At 48.3% G+C, this 16,261-nt stretch overlaps 1 protein-coding gene and 1 pseudogene across 2 annotated transcripts in view; both read left to right on the top strand.

Moving 5' to 3' along the window:
* The window catches only part of LOC149347268 (transmembrane channel-like protein 6), a 93,874-nt gene that overhangs the window by 14,737 nt on the left and 62,876 nt on the right, over positions 1-16,261 (top strand). The window contains exon 1 of one of the 2 annotated variants that reach the window (XM_089586966.1): positions 12,723-12,985. The exons of the other annotated variant lie outside the window; for it this stretch is intronic. The gene's annotated coding sequence lies outside the window, so the exon portion shown is untranslated. Of the gene's footprint in view, positions 1-12,722; positions 12,986-16,261 lie in introns of those variants that run through there. 2 annotated transcript variants of the gene reach the window in all.
* Positions 1-16,261, top strand: part of LOC149347269 (uncharacterized) — a 36,622-nt pseudogene that overhangs the window by 7,438 nt on the left and 12,923 nt on the right.

Below are 16,261 nucleotides of genomic sequence, written 5' to 3'. Positions count from 1 at the left end.
TGGTGTCATCTGCATACATTGCGAGGTCAGGGAATTCTGTTATCAGAGAGATATCATTAACAGTGCACGTTAAAGATCTCTCTAACAGCCATCCTAGTTTTGCATGCACTGTGGAGGCAGAGCAGCATAAGATTATGACGCAGCCCCTTCTTTATCGACAGGTAGAAACCTTATAACATGTGGCATATCACTTGCAGGTCCTTTTTCAGAGTACGCTGCAAGCTGTCCCAGAAAAGTACTGCGTCCAAGCAGTAACAAAAATGTTCTCTTTGGTTTCAGGTTTAAGGCATATTAGGCAGTGATCCATTCATGAGACAATCAAGCCTTTTTCTCTCAACCATGGTTTAAAAGGCAATGCACCACCCTGTAAAAGAAAGTAAAAACTTTCTGCTGATAATCGTAGTGACATTCTTTTTACTCTCTTTAAGACGTCCTTACCTTCCTTTGCACAGTATAAGGAACGATGAGCAGGAGCCGGTAACACGGCATCAAGCGAGTCTCCTGATTTGTTTTAGGGTCACAGAAAATTATTCTAGTGAAAACCTAGCCTTTAATAAATTGTAACCCGCCCCAGGTTCGCGCAAAAACCCGCTCAGCCTTCAACGTTTGATCATTCTAAACGGCACTAAAAAATGATGTCAGTCACGACGCAGTCGAACTTGGAGAACCCCACGAAGAAAAGAATCCCTTTGGTCTCCTAATAACGTGAACCTGGACACTACTTCTCGCAGAAATAAATGGGCCAAACCGAACCCTCTACTTTTCACTGAGTGAAACCAATTAGTTCGACTGGTTCTCTCCCAAAACGAATCCCACACAAAAATTGCAAGCACTTTCAACATTTTTTTCAGGCTAACTTTTATTTATTTATTTATTTATTTATTTATTTATTTATTTATTTATTTATTTATTTATTTATTTATTTATTTATTTATTTATTTATTTATTTATTTATTTGATACTGCCAACTGCCTCTTGGCAGTCCATGCAGGAGTGAGTAAGTACAGGAAAGACAAGTCAAAGTCGGCACTACAATCAAGGTAAACAAGAATGTGAGTGGCAAGAAAGCATAAGGAAATGGCTTGCAATACAGACTACGGCGTGAGTAAATTCAGCTTATACAAAATTACAAAATGACGGACACTGACGTCATTGAAAAGAACAAAAAAACACACATCTGCAAACTGCAAATACAGGAGAACTGAACACTCTAAAACTAACGCGCTTCATTGCAAAGAGTGCACGGCAGACGCAAAGGATTCGAACGAGGCCAGACTGGCGACTTCTTGCGGTAGAGCATTCCACTCTGCAATAGTTCGAGGGAAGAACGAGAAGCGATAGGCGCTAGGCGCTAGTCTTAGCCTGTGGCATCAAAATTGTTTTGCTGTGCTTGCCTCTTGTTTCTCTTCTTTTATTGAAATTGATGTAGATGTCGGAATTCATTTTTGTTTGTTTGTTAACTATATTAAACATAGTTTGAAGGCGATGGAGTCTACGCCGAAATTCTAATGTTGGGAGGCCAGACCGTGTTCTGAGATCAGTGACCGAGGCTCTTCTGCTGTAAGTATTATAAATAAATCTAAGGGCTTTCTTTTGCACGCTTTCAATGTTACTGATGTCATTTTTTGTGTGGGGATCCCACACAACATCGGCATAATCGAGCAATGGTCTAATGAGTGTCGTGTAGGCAGCGAGTTTAGTCCTACTAGTGCAATGTTTCAGCCGGTGTTTAAGTAGCCATAGCCTCCTTAGCGATGCCGAAACGACGTATTGAACATGAGCGCTCCAGGTTAGCTGCGAGTCAATTACTACACCCAGGTATTTAAATTTATCAACCGGCTTAATTGCTACATTGTTGATTTTATATGTACAAATTAATGGTTTTTTCTTCCTTGTAATGACCATGTGTGTGCATTTTGAGGCGTTTAAGTTCTTTCGCCAGGACTGACACCAATTATTGATTGCAGTTAAGTAATCATGTATGTCAGTCTGATCGTGCAATGATCGAATGTTATGATACACAATGCAATCATCTGCGAAGAACCGGCATCGTACCGGAGAATCAAAGGTCAAATCATTCAGATAAATCAAAAAGAGAAGGGGTCCAAGTACTGAACCTTGCGGTACACCGGAAAGTACGGGAGCAGGTGGAGAAATTGAGTTTCCTATACGGACGTATTGTGTTCGGTTAGATAAATATGAGTCAAGCCAGCGGAGAATTTGTTCATTTTTTAGCACACATTGTAGCTTCAGTTTTAGTCTATTGTGACAAACACGATCGAACGCTTTCTGAAAATCAAGAAAAAGCACGTCTGTTTGCCCGCCCCGGTCCAGCGCTGCCATGACCTCATTGGTAATGTGTAGAAGCTGTGGAACTGTGGATAGGCCACGCCGAAATCCATGTTGTTTTTCGGAAAAGAAACTATTATTTTCCAGGAAGCTACTCACGTGCTTAAAAACAAAGTGCTCCATCACCTTACTAGCGGTGCACAGAAGAGAGACGGGTCTGTAATTAGTAATACTGAGTTTATCTCCGGACTTATAAATGGGAATTACCTTTGCTGCTTTCCAATCATTAGGAAGTACACCTTGCTTTAGACTTTCATTAAATATTATAAACAGATATTTTGCGCACCACTCCGCGTACCTAAAAAGAAAATTATTTGGTATGTCATCGGGACCAGCAGATTTCTTTATATCTATGCTTAGTAGGGACGAAAGAATACCTTCTTCAGAAACAAAAAGGTCCGGAAGTTCACAGCCAGAACCTGAAAATTCTGGATTATTGTCTTCACAACCGCGTAGAAATACCGATGCAAAGTACTCGTTGAACGCTTCGGCAATATTCTGGTTATCGCTTGACTCGGTATCATTCACTCTAACTTTGGTGACCGGATCCTTTTTTTCCGTTATGTACATCCAAAACTTCCTTGGAGCATTAGTAAAAAAATGATGTAGCTTAACATTGATGAAATGATACTTTGAGTCTTTTATTTTGTTCCTAAGTTCTGTGCGCACTGACTGTAGCAGAGAACGGTCGACAGATGAATTGGAACGTGACAGGCGTTTTAAGCGGCGCTTTAGTTGCAATATGTCACGAGTGATCCAAGGGTTGTTGCGAGCCATTCTCTTGCGTTTTGTTGGAATGTACCTGTGCATACATTCTGGGACTGCGTGTTTAAAATGCAACCATAAATCATTAACACTGAATTCACCCTGGATAAATTTTTGAGAAAAAGTGTCGAAATCTTGTTCTAAGTAGTCTAGTACACTTTCATCTGCCGCTTTCCTAAAATCCATGAATTCTTTGTCTGGACAACGTATCATTTTTTGCGGTAGATTGCTTCTAAAGAGGACCGCACCATGATCTGATATGCCTGGCAAAACTTCTACAGTAAATCCTGTTTCACTGACAGCTTCAAAGATAAGAACAAGGTCGAGGATAGTTTGCGAGTTTGAAGTAACACGTGTAGGTGTTCCTATTACCTGTTTAAGATTAAAAGAAAATGCCAAATCGAGTAACAATTCAGCTTGCTGGCAAGAAGGTCGAGCACAGAGATCATTCCAGTTGATCATGGGCAGATTAAAGTCGCCGCACAAGATAATATGAGTGTAGCGTTTACTATTGGTGTAAAGAAAATCGTGCAGCGATACTAAAATTGAGGTGTCTGCATTTGGAGGCCTGTATACTACACCAATAAGAACGTTGCACCTGAACGACGGCACAAGGTTGGTTGGTTGGTTTATGAAGTTTAACGTCCCAAAGTGACTAAGGCTATGAGAGACGCCGTAGTGGAGGGCTCCGGAAATTTCGACCACCTGGGGTTCCTTAACGTGCACTGACATCGCACAGTACACGGGCCGCTAGAATTTCTCCTCCAAAGAAATTCCAGCCGCCGCGGCCGGGATCGAACCCGCGTCTTTTGGGTCAGCAGCCGAGCACCATAGCCACTGAGCCACCGCGGCGGCCGACGGCACAAGGATCCAAGCCATCTCAGCACAAGTATTGTGAGCAATGGATGTGAACGGAATGCCCTTTTTTATTATGGCCGCAACACCACCCCCTCTCGAGCCACGGTCCTGGCGAAGTATGTTGTATGAGCTGGCTATTTTGTCGGAATCAGGAATAGCATCATGAAGCCATGTTTCCGTTAGTAGCGTGACATCCGGGTTGTAACTAAGAAGAAGGCTTTCAAGGTCGTCAGACTTGTTCACGACGCTCCGGGCGTTAACAGTTAACACAGATAGCGGACTGAACGCATGGGGTGATTCCAACCAAAGAGATTTACTTTTACTTTTGCGCTGTTTTTGACTGGAAATAGACCGAGTATGTCAATTCGTTGCAGACGGAACTGCCTTATCCAATGCTTCGTCCCATCTGAAAGTCTTGCCATTGATTCTAACTTTGTCAAAGGTTAGAAACACCTTGTCTCCTCTGTCTCGATTTTCTTTGGTCCAAGTCCAAAGCTTTTTCCTTATTGCTTGGACCCTAGGAGAGAAGTCCTCAGAAATGCTATATTCAGTGTTTTTGAAGGCGCTGCATACTTCCAGTATCTTTAGTTTGTCTCGGTAGTCCAAAAGCTTGAGCATTACTGGACGACATTTGCCGTCCCTAGGCTTCCCTGTTCTGTGGACGCGCTCCATTGACACGTTTGAAACTTTTAGTATGTCCTGAAAGATTTTTTTCGAAACCTCTTGTTCCAAAGATTGGGACGGTTCTTCCATTGGTTCCGGTAAACCATAAAGTATTAAATTGTTCCTCCGGCTTCGATTTTCTAGATCATCTACTTTTAACAGTAGGCTGTCAACAGTTTTCTGTAGATCGTCCACCTTGGTTGTGTAGGTCTTTAACAGTGGTCGAAATATCCTCCACTTTTCGGTCAATGGAAGCTAACTTATCAATGCTTTCATCTAGGCGTCGGTTTGTTGTGGCCACGCATTCTTTGAGCTCTCGCAAGTCATTCATAATTGCCTGCAGCATGCTTTCGGTAGAGGGGCCTGGATTTAATTCAACGTCCCTGCAGGAAGCCAGTAAGTTAACAAAACAATGGTATACATTTTTAGCACATCAGTAAACGGCCGTGGGCACGGCAAGAGCAAAAGGCACACATCGTCACTACGATAGCCATAAGCCTGGCGGTAGTCTCTCACCTGTATCAAGAACAAGAAGGGATTCTTTAGACGCATGGTTCCAAAGCTCTCGCCGCGCCCACTGATCGTCTGCCACGCTTGAGTCCCTTTTATACGCTCTGACAGTGGTGACGTAGCGGATGGTGGCGCTCGATGTCGGTCCAAGTTAGAGTCACTGGAAAAAAATTTTTCCAGTGACTCTAGTCCAAGTGCGTCGTCCAGCTGCGCAGACCCGGTGTGTCGTCAGCAGGAAAGCCTGTCGATGCACTGCGATGGTGGTCGTGCAATTCCGTCGGCTTCACCGTAGCTGGGTCGCACTCAGTAGCTGAAGCCGAATGATGCAAATCACGGCCTGTATCAAGAACAAGAAGGGATTCTTTAGACGCATGGTTCCAAAGCTCTCGCCGCGCCCACTGACATGAGTAGCGCTTGCAATACATACTACACTTTAGCAACAATTAACAAATCGCATACCGTTCAACTTGGAAATAACGACAAATCAAGGTCACTCCACTTCTCGACCGTACGCGTTCACACTCATCACTCCAGTAATATTCCGGGTCCTTGTAGTGTTCAAGCGTTTCATAGAGGTTCCTCGCAGGTATAACAGACCATGAAAATTTGGCAGAGGCTTAGCTTGGTTAAGCCCGGTAAGTTGCGAAAGCAAGAGCCCTGGCTGAGCCTGGTTTGCCTGGTGGTGTGTCTTGGTAGTGCTCTTAGTAAAGCTTATGTTTATGATGTTTTGCCCATTTGTTTTACATGGCATTATACTCACCAGACGAGGGCCCCCACATGCTGGGAGATTTATGCGTGCCTCGGTCGCCAAAACGAGCGGCTGACGCTAACAGATGATTGTCTAGAACAGGGGTTCTCAAACTGGGTTCCGCGGAACACAGGGGTTCCGCGGGCTGTCTTCTTGTGTTCCGCGAGAACCCTCACCGGCCCTGACCCGGCAGCTGATATGAGACTGGCTCTGATTGCTACTGAGCCACGCTTTGACATGCTCTTGAAAGGGAAGCAGTACCACCCATCACATTAGTATTTGTATTAATCTAAGCAATAAACATTTAACTTTTGCAACTCTCTCTTTGCAAAAATGCACTCGACCACATTGCTGGTAAGTGAAAGCGGAGAGGGGGGGGGGCGGGGGGGGGGGGGGGGCAGGGGGGGGTTCCCTGGAACTTATTGAAGGATTTTGGGGTTTCTCCAAGCAAAAAAGTTTGAGAACCCCTGGTCTAGAAGCTTCCCTCTTCTTTCACTCCCACTTCCTCCCTTCCTGTACGGTGCGGTTGGGGGGTCCACCGAGATGACAGAGAATTTCCTTCCCTCAAAAAGCGTTGCGTTCAATGAATGAATGAATGAATGAATGAAAAACTTTTTTGTATAAGGGTTCTTTCTCGCAGCGTAGGTGGAGCCCTCAGTCCAGGGCCCCAGCGGCCTTTGCAGTCTTGCGAGCCCTGTCGATTAGCTTGAGCTGCTCTTCAGGCTTCGAGCTGGACAGCGCAGCCTCCCACTGCTCCGGTGTTGGGGTGTTGTTTATCGGCGCTGCCTGCATTTTCTGGCAGGCCCATGTAACGTGGTAAAGCGTTGGGTGTCCACCGCGTAGCGGGCATTTGTTGTCATATGTGGAAGGATAGATTTTGCTGAGTAAACTCAGATTGGGGTATGTATTAGTCTGCAGTTGTCTCCAGGCAACCGACTGCTCTCTACTAAGGTCTTTGTGGGGAGGAGGGTAGGTCCTCCGGAGGTCTCGTTGGTGTTCTAAGATAACTCCATACCGTCTGGTGACTGCGTCCAGTTCCCCTTCTGTGCGCGCCTCCCGGTTGGCGTATGCTCGGGCGTTGGCGTCCGCACATTGGTTCCCTTTGACAGCCTCATGGCCTGGTGTCCACGTAATGAAGCATCTCGTAAAGGTGATTGTCCTCGCCTTGAGTATATGAATGGCTGCAGTGGATATGCGTCTGTTGTGATGCGTGGTTCAGCAGACGCGCGCGTTCATGAGCGCGCGTTCATGCGAAGGAGCAGACAAGTTTCCAGGGGCGAACTAATCCTGCGCATCTAACTCCAGTGCGACGCGCGCGCCACTGGCGGCGGCGGGTGCGTCCCTGTCAGGAAGGCGGGGGCAGTCAGACAGCTCCCGCTGTGTTGCGCGCGCTGTCGCGAAGCGGTTGTGCGCCTCCTTCCCGAGCACAAAATGGCACATAACAACAGCAGGACACGCTGCTGTGTTGTAGGATGCAATGATACGTATATAAATTCGCCTCGGACAAGGTTTTATGGATTTCCAACGCGACATTGGGAGACGGCCCACCCTTCGCGACGGGCTGCACGCGCGCGCTGTTTCTGGTCAAGCAATGGTCAAACCCGTGCGGAATACGCTTGCTTGACTCAGACAGGTTTTTGAGTCATGGAAAATTCAGCAGACTCGGAGGAATGCTAATGGCATTCTGGGAACCCTTCCCTCTTCTTGCACCCACGATTTCCGGTCATTGGCTTGGCTGTCAACAATAAGTGAGCTTAAAAAGCCACGCCGAAACTCGTCCGCAGTCACACCTTAGGAAGGAGCCCAAATTTTGCGCTGCAAAGAATCGTTCACCTTAGTTCCAGCTATGCGCAGAATCCTTGCTCGCTTTCACTGCGCCTTGTTGTCCAGCGTCTTTTTCGACTGTAAAGGCACGTTTTCAGGGGCAACAGCAACATGCGCCTGATAAATCTTTGCCTCCACGTTTGAACGACTGGGTGATAATTTAGTACAATAATCATATATCCTAATGTCAAAGAGTCAGGGCACTTGTACTAAATGCATAGACATTAAAAAAACCTTGCAATGAAATTCCGCTTTTTGAGCACAAGCTTTCTGCAAGAGTCCTGCATGAAATAGCCGGGATACTCTTTTTTTGCAGAATCCCAGTCAAAAAGTTTTGTTTTCGGCAGGAGTTTCAGTGCGCACAGGCGCTTCGCCGCAGATTGCATTTCTCTTCTGCTTGCAAAAGCTCGTTCATTAGACATTTCATATCATCAAAATACTGACGCACGTGTTGCAGCGATAATGACCTGGCAGTTGCTGAAAAAATGAGAAAATATGAGTGGCAGATTACGCAATGGGCACATCATTTCAAGGCGTTGTTTGAACACGGCGTTTCACATCGAACGCCGAAGGTGCGGCAAACGAGAATGTTATGAAGTCAGGTTTGCGCCGTTCGCTCAAAAGCTGGAGTTTTCTAATTACCTTCAATGTTATGCCGCCTGGCCGTCTTTGAAAGTTTAGGGTAAGCCTTTTTAAATGCAGGACACCCCAGGCTCACGGGCGGCTTGTTTTGGAGAGCGTTTCACACCGCTCCAAAAACACAGCAACGGCAGCAGCGTGTTTACGTTTGCCTGCCTTGCAACTGCAGCCCGCGCCAACAAGCTGTCTACTGGAAGATAGCTTCATGAAAAAAACTGAGTGAGAGTGCAGCGCTGACAGACATTAGATAGAAATATTTCTTAGCGTTAATTTGATCGTTTTCGATGGCGCAGTGATGCTTGTCTGCGCAATGCACCGGGCTGCTACTTCGCTCCCGTCGCACGACACCACCTCTTTCACATTGTGTACATGGCCTGCTTCAAGAAGCTTCGTTCCTTTCCTGACGTTCGCTCCTCGAAAGAATCTTTCAACCTCATGAATGAATAGGTCGAAATCCCGCCTCTACGAACAGCGGCAGCCGCTAGCAGACGCCATCCCTTCGAGGTCGCGGTGCGAGCCTTCCTCAAGGGAGTGACACTCTCATAGAGCCAATGGGGACGTTTTTTTTCGAAGGCGATGGTGGCGGCACCTGGGAGAGGCGGTAAACGCATCCAAAATCCAATATGGCGGCGCGTGTTTAGGCGGCTGGTTGTGGCCGGTTCCTCGCGCTACAGTGCACTGTACTCGCGCCTTCCTGGGGCTGGCGGCCGCTAGCTCGATCCAAGCTTTGTAAATACTGGTGATTAACTGCTCCCGCGCTGCATTCACGCTTGATTTCCTAAGTACTTACGGAATCTGCTCACTCGCTTTTGTATTTCGATGTGTCTTTTGATGTAGCATGGTGCATGGTGGCGAGCGGCGCGACTGCTTATAAGCTGCGCTCGCTCGAGAACGAAAAGCGTAAATGGTTTTGTACAAAGAACAATTTATTAAAATAACATCAGCAGTGACAATCGATGTTCAAAAAGTGATTTTAGGCATCAGTGACATTGCAGTATCAGTAACAGGCATCCTAAAAATAAAAATAAAAAAACGCCATTATGTAAACCTAGATGACATGAGCGCACAGAGAATATATAAAGGATAAAAAAATGGTATCAAGGTAGGTACAGTATACATAATAAAATGCTACATGACTGAATATAAATTTGTACGCGACTAGATTCACGTAAATAGCAGGGAAGTAAAACATTTGACATGTATTGAAACGCATCAGTCTGTGGCTATGAATAAACCCACGCAGAGAAAGGCAGCGAAAATTTTCAACCTTTGACTCGTGTAGAAGAAATCACAGTGCGTTGGGCTAGGGACAACATAATATGCTGCAGTGCTAGTTCTTAGTATAAAGACTCCAAGAAAAGCTCACTGTGTGACTCGACATGACGCCAATGACGCTGCTGCAGTGCGAATGTCACCGACGTCGCCGTTTTCGCTTGCGCGGCTGAGGCGTCGTCTGCTTGTCGTCTGCTGCCGCGTTACCCGCGTCATGTTCGCAACTAATTTCTTTAATATCTTATTTTTAATACTTATGGTTGGTTATAATTTAGTTCATAAGCATGTTTTTATTATTGATAACGGTCGAAAAATTTCATTTTTATTAGGCTTAACTGCAGCCGCGTTTACCGCCGATACCAGGATCGTTGCAATCGTTTCGACCGTGGCGCCACCCTCGGCGCGGACGCGCAACTTGCAACATGCCACAGCCCTGCCTTCCTGACAGGGACGAGGAACTGGCCGCGAGGGGGAGCTGAACGCAGCCTCGACGGTGGCGGTGCCTGGCGGGTGCAGGGTGCCTATATGTTCGTCGGTGCGTGGCTGGCTGAGAATAACCACGGCCGCTAGATACCTCGCTTTGCGCTTTGCATCAAGCGGCCGTGGAATAACCCACCCGTAGGTTGCGGCGCACGCCTTTTATTAGTTTTTGGCGCGCATGCGCATTGGCGACGGCGGCGGCGATAGCCGGACACCACAGCGTCCACTGCTGTACCTTCTGCACGCCTATTGCGAGTCTGTAATGATGTGTGCATGGGGCTCGTCACTCTGCTGGGTGATGGCGAGTGCAATTGCTGCTTCCTCAGCCTCGAGGATGTTGTTGGTTCTTATCGAAGCGCAGTTGATTTCCCTGAGCTGGTGATCCACCACGCTGGCTACCGAGCCGTGTCGGTGTCTGTATGTTGTTGCGTCAACGATAATACGTCTTTTGCCCCGGCGAAGCTTCTTTCGTGGAATTCGGATCTTGCCTTTCTTCTCGCCTTATGTATATCTGGATGCATGTTTTTTGGAATTGGACTGATCTCAATGATCCTCCTGATTTCATTTGGAACGCTCGCTGTGCTATTGATTTCTTTCAAAGCGTCCCTCATGACCAGCAACCGCAGCGTGTTTCTGCCTGTTTCGGACAGCATCAGTCTTGTTTTCTGCGCAAGAAGGTGGGCCTCGATATGTTCTTGTACTGTGTTGTTTACGCCAAGTTTAAGGAATATCTCCGTCGAAGTGTTGACCGGCAGTCCGAGAGCGCATTTGTATGCTTTTCTAAGAATTGCCTCTAACTGCTCCTTTTCTTGCTCGAGCGGTGTTTGGTAGGGGACGCCGTATAAGATCCTACTGACCACGAGGGCCTGTACTAGCCTACATGTGTCTTCCTCCTTCATACCTCTTCTTCTGTTGGAAATTCTTGCAATCATCCTGGTGATCTGTGCTGCGGTATTTGCTAGCTGTCTGATCGTGTGACCAAAGGGCAAGGCATCGCGCCCAACGGGTGGTGGTGTTCCTCCCTTCCTGTGGTTCGGGTGTCCACCGAGATGACAGAGAATTACTGCGCCATGCCTTGCCCTTTGAACGCACCGCTTTTTGAGGAAAGAAAATGGCGCAGTAATTCTCTGTCATCTGGAACCGCGAATATCAGTCAGGGCGTGTCTACTCATTCTCGCTTCGGCGAGCGCGGCTTCGGCCGCTTATCTGTTTTTTGAGCAGCGTCCGTTCCGGCGGACGCAGTTGTTGCTGCGACGCGCGTCTTTAGTTTCATTTTTCTCTTTCCTCTGATCTTTTGACTCTCCTCTATCTGCACGAGGCAGCGGTGGTGGCTCGGCTTGAGCCAGTAGCAGGCCCGTGCAATTTCCTTTTCATCCTTCTCTCAGTCAGTCAGTCTGTCATCTGGAGAACACCACCCGCGTCAGAGCGGTGCAGACGTGCGTCGCATGCGCTCCCGCCAAGCAGCTGTTTTTCGGCGTTCAACTTGGGCCTGCGGGCCGGAAACTACCGCGAACAGATCCGGATTCTCCCTCCGTGCAAGGGGACACTGGATTTCGGGCAAACGGTGGGCTATTTCACATTTCATGGGACTTTTAACCTCTCGGACGCGTGAGAGCTAGCTAGGCCTAACGCCCAGACCTAGCGTAGCTACCCGTGCATCGACGGGAGCCGGCCCCTGGGGCGGCCCCGTGACCACCACGATGATCAACGCCGTCGACGGAGATGAACTGGCACCCTCGGAATTTGAGAACGGTGAATGGGAGACCGTTCTCAGCATGCACGACCGCATGATGAAAAAAAGGCGGGAAGCCTGGAAACGCCAGCGGAAACGCTGGCACGAACGCCGCCGCGAATTTCGGCGGGAACGCTGGCGATCACGGCGCCGGGGAGAAGAAATCGACTGCCACTCAGAAAAAGAGGCAAGACCCGAACATCCGAAAAAGGGCACCAATGCCGAAGCTCCCGGAGAGCGACTATAAAATAATCTTCAGGCCCAGAGGCTGGAACTTGAACGATTACGTGCCACGTCACCTACTGCAGGCCACCTGCGCGGCCGCGCAACTACCATACGGAGATGTCCTGGACGAAGACACTTCAAGAATCAACTCCGTGAATAACACGTACACGATCAGCACACCGAATCGTCAACGCGCGAGCACCTACGCAAGGATAAAGACGATAGTTATCGGGGAGAAGACCCTCGCCATGGCACCCTACGTCGCGGCTCCCGACGACGCAATTAAGGGCGTGGTATACAACGCCTATGATATCGGAACACCGGAAGAAGTCCGTCAAGGATTCATCAAACGCAACCCGGACATCGTAGTACTCAACGCCAGAAGAACTGGCAAGTCGAGATCTATTCTCATCACCTTTGGAGAGAAAAAGCTTCCCAGACAAGTCTTCTACTGGGGATCAGTGCTCATCGTCTACCCGTACCGAGAGCGGGTAGAGACCTGCTACAACTGCAGGGAGACGGGACACAGGACGGATGTGTGCTATAAGCCATGGGTAAAGCGTTGCCGCAGATGCGGCGAAGACCATCCAGACCCACCGGAGGGAGAACTGCCGACATGCAAGCCCGAATGCATCGTATGCGGGGGGCCACACAACACCGACAGCCGGAATTGCAAGTATCGGCTGGCAAAGAAAGAACCTTATAAAGCCAAGAACGACCTGGGGCAACTTGACTCCGGACACCAACCAAGACCGAAGACCAGGGACCACAGCGGCACCCGCCAAGGCCACCGGGGGAGAAGCAGATCGAGCTCCTTCCCACCATTACCGGGGACCGGAGGCGCCAGCTCGGGTCCTGACAGAGAGAGCAGCTCGAGCAGAGGAAGAGGCTCAAGCAAGGACAGAGACGCGGGCAAAAAGGTGAGCTGGCCAGATAAGGCCTCTTCTTGGGAAACCGCTCGGGAGAAGGAACTGGTAGAGCAGCTCGCTAAGAGAGACAGAGAGCTAGACACCAAAAAGAAGGAGATGGCGGAGCTGAGGAAACTCATTAACGCTAACACAAAACAGCCGAAGGTGGTCGAAAAACCACCTTTGCAACAATCACAAAACGCGAGTCAGGCGCACCCGCGTGACACATATGAAGGGGGAGACATTCAAAACACAATGGACACAGACACCAGAGTCCCCTTGAAAAGACCTCTATCCATAGAGGGAAACACAAACGACAGTACTCCCAAAAGGGCGGCAGAAAGTCCTAACGAGGACGCATCGGCTAAAACCCACATCAAGGTTAGGTCAGACATGAACACACTATTGAAGCGGGTTGACGCTCAAGACGCTAGAATTGATGCTCTTACCGCTAGGGTAGACAAAATAGCCGAACGTGCTGACAATCTGACGGCGGAATTCGTCATGTTCAGGGAACGAACCATGGGTTGCTTCCAGCAAATTCTGGAACAACTAGCAAACATAGAAACCAGGCTTCCCCCTGTTGCCGGCAACACCCTCCCCTCGCTGCAACCGCAGCAGCAGCCTCTATAGGACATCATGGCCCCTCGCCAACAAATTAGAATCTGGCAGTGGAACTGCAGAGGCTTCCAGTCCAAAAGATGGAACCTGCAGGCATACATTCAAAAAAACATAACCACACCGGACGTAATCACGCTTCAGGAGGCAAGCGGCATGGTCAAATTAAATGGCTACGCCGCGTACACCCCGCTAGAAGTGCAAAAAGAGCACAAACCCAAGTCGTTCACGGCCACGCTAGTGCAAATAAATCTAACGGCAACGCAACACGCACTCGAAAACACAAGTGAGGACTACGTGATGTTAGAAATAATCCCAAACAGAAAAGGGGACAACAGCCTCTTTATTCTGAATATATACAACTCACCGAAAAACCGGGGCACAGGGCTGGCGGACCTATTACGTAAAGCCATTAGACTATCTTATAAGAAGGGATTAGTAATCACGGGGGACTTCAACGCCCCGCATCCGGCATGGAGATATCGGACGGCATCCCCTAAGGGAAACAAACTATGGACAGAAATCCAAAACTTAAGGCTCACGCTACTAAACAACCCGCAAGACCCCACGAGGATAGGCAATAGCGTCAGCGTAGACACGTCCCCAGACTTGACGCTAGGCAAAGACCTCGAGGGTGAAAGATGGTCAAACACAGGACACACCTTGGGTAGCGATCACTACATCATAGAGATTGAAACACAAACCAGGCCGATGAAGGGGAAGCTGCGCGAAACGAAGCTGACAGACTGGGACACCCTCCGAAAAGTCCGGGACAGAACCGCTCCGAGGGAGATATCGGATCTAAATCAATGGGTTGAGACACTCAAAAGAGACGTAAACAGTCACACTAGACAGGCCCCAACCACCGAACATGACATCACAGACTCGAGGCTGGCCCACATGTGGGAAGCCCACGAGAGCCTCTTGAAGAGGTGGAAAAAACAGAAACACAATAGAAGGCTAAAGAAGAGATTATCGACACTCGAAAAACAGATAGAAGACTACACAAACGAGCTTCAGCGTCAACACTGGGGACAAATTTGCGATGAAATGAATGGAAAGCTAGGGTGCAAGAACACGTGGCATCTTCTTCGCCACTTACTAGACCCAAGGCAAACAAAGTCGGCGGCACAAGGGCAGCTTAAACGATTGATTCACAAATACCAGGGAACAGCCGCGGACCTAATAGAGGAGCTGAAGAGCAGGTACCTTAACACAGACAAAGGGGGTTCATCTCCAGCTTACCAAGGAGCAGAGAACACACAGCTAGATGAGGACATCGCGATAGCGGAGGTATGGAGAGCAATGAGTCAACTAAGAACCACGTCGGCAGCGGGGGCAGATAGGGTAACCAACAAAATGCTAAGGAACCTAGATCTAGTCTCGGTCACGGCAGTCACAGATTACCTAAATGAGATCTGGAAACGAGGTAGTCTACCTTCACAATGGAAACATGTCAAAGTAATCTTTATTCCAAAACCCGGGAAGAAACTTGAAGTGGGCAACCTCAGGCCGATATCGCTAACGTCCTGCCTGGGGAAGCTGATGGAACATGTCATATTAAACAGACTCCAGGAAAACGCAGAGGAAAGGGAGGTATTTCCTGAAACGATGCTAGGCTTCAGGAGCAAGTTGTCCACGCAGGACGTCATGCTCCAGCTCAAAGCAGACATCATAGACCCGCCGAACAAAGGGGGCGCCAAAACTATACTGGGCCTAGACCTACATAAAGCCTTCGATAACGTCAAACACGAGGTCATACTAACTAATCTGGCGGAGATTGCCCCTGGAAAGCGGACCTACGATTACGTAAGAGACTTTCTAACCGGCAGAACCGCAGAAATAAATCTAGGAGACATCCCGTCAGAAACTATTAAGCTGGGAGACAAGGGAACTCCGCAGGGCTCAGTGCTCTCTCCTTTCTTATTCAACCTGGCGTTGAAGAACCTACCGCCGCTATTGAAGACTGTCGAAGGTGTAAACCATACGCTATATGCGGATGACATAACAATATGGACGCATACAGGAAACGATGGGGAAATAGAACAAAATCTCCAACACGCGATCGATATTGTCCAGGATTACGCGGAATGGGCAGGTCTAAAATGCTCGCCAAGCAAATCCGAACTTCTGGTGATCCGGGGGGCTAGGAAACGCGATACCAACGCAGGAGACATTCACGTACTGGTAAATGAGACTCCGGTAGCCAGAGTTGACAAAATCAGGGTCCTAGGACTTATAATACAGGACAATAGAAAGAACACAGAGACAATAAACAGGCTTAAGTCCACAATTAACATGACAGCCAGGCTCATAAGGCGAATAGCTAACAAAAGACGGGGAGTCAAAGAGAAAGATCTCTGCCGAATGGTTCAGGCTTTCGTGATAAGCAGAATAGTTTACGCCGTTCCCTACCTCAAGCTAGGGCTGGCGGAACAGAACAAAATAGATGGGATCATAAGGCAGGCATATAAAGCAGCATTGGGGCTGCCCCACTGCACTCCTACGGAAAGACTTCTTAAACTGGGGATCTACAACACCACCACGGAACTATGCGAGGCACATATATTTGCGCAATTAAGGAGGCTTGCGACCTCACCCCCGGGGAGAAAGATCCTGAGCAACCTAGGATTACATGATAGAATTCCGGAAAGAAACCCGCAGGCAAAA

The sequence above is a fragment of the Amblyomma mixtum genome, chromosome 4 (genome assembly GCF_055824585.1).
Source record: "Amblyomma mixtum isolate Tamu chromosome 4, ASM5582458v1, whole genome shotgun sequence".
NCBI lineage: Eukaryota > Metazoa > Arthropoda > Arachnida > Ixodida > Ixodidae > Amblyomma > Amblyomma mixtum.
The sequence above is the reverse complement of the archived record's forward strand: the minus strand, read 5'-3'. Positions and strand labels throughout refer to the sequence as shown.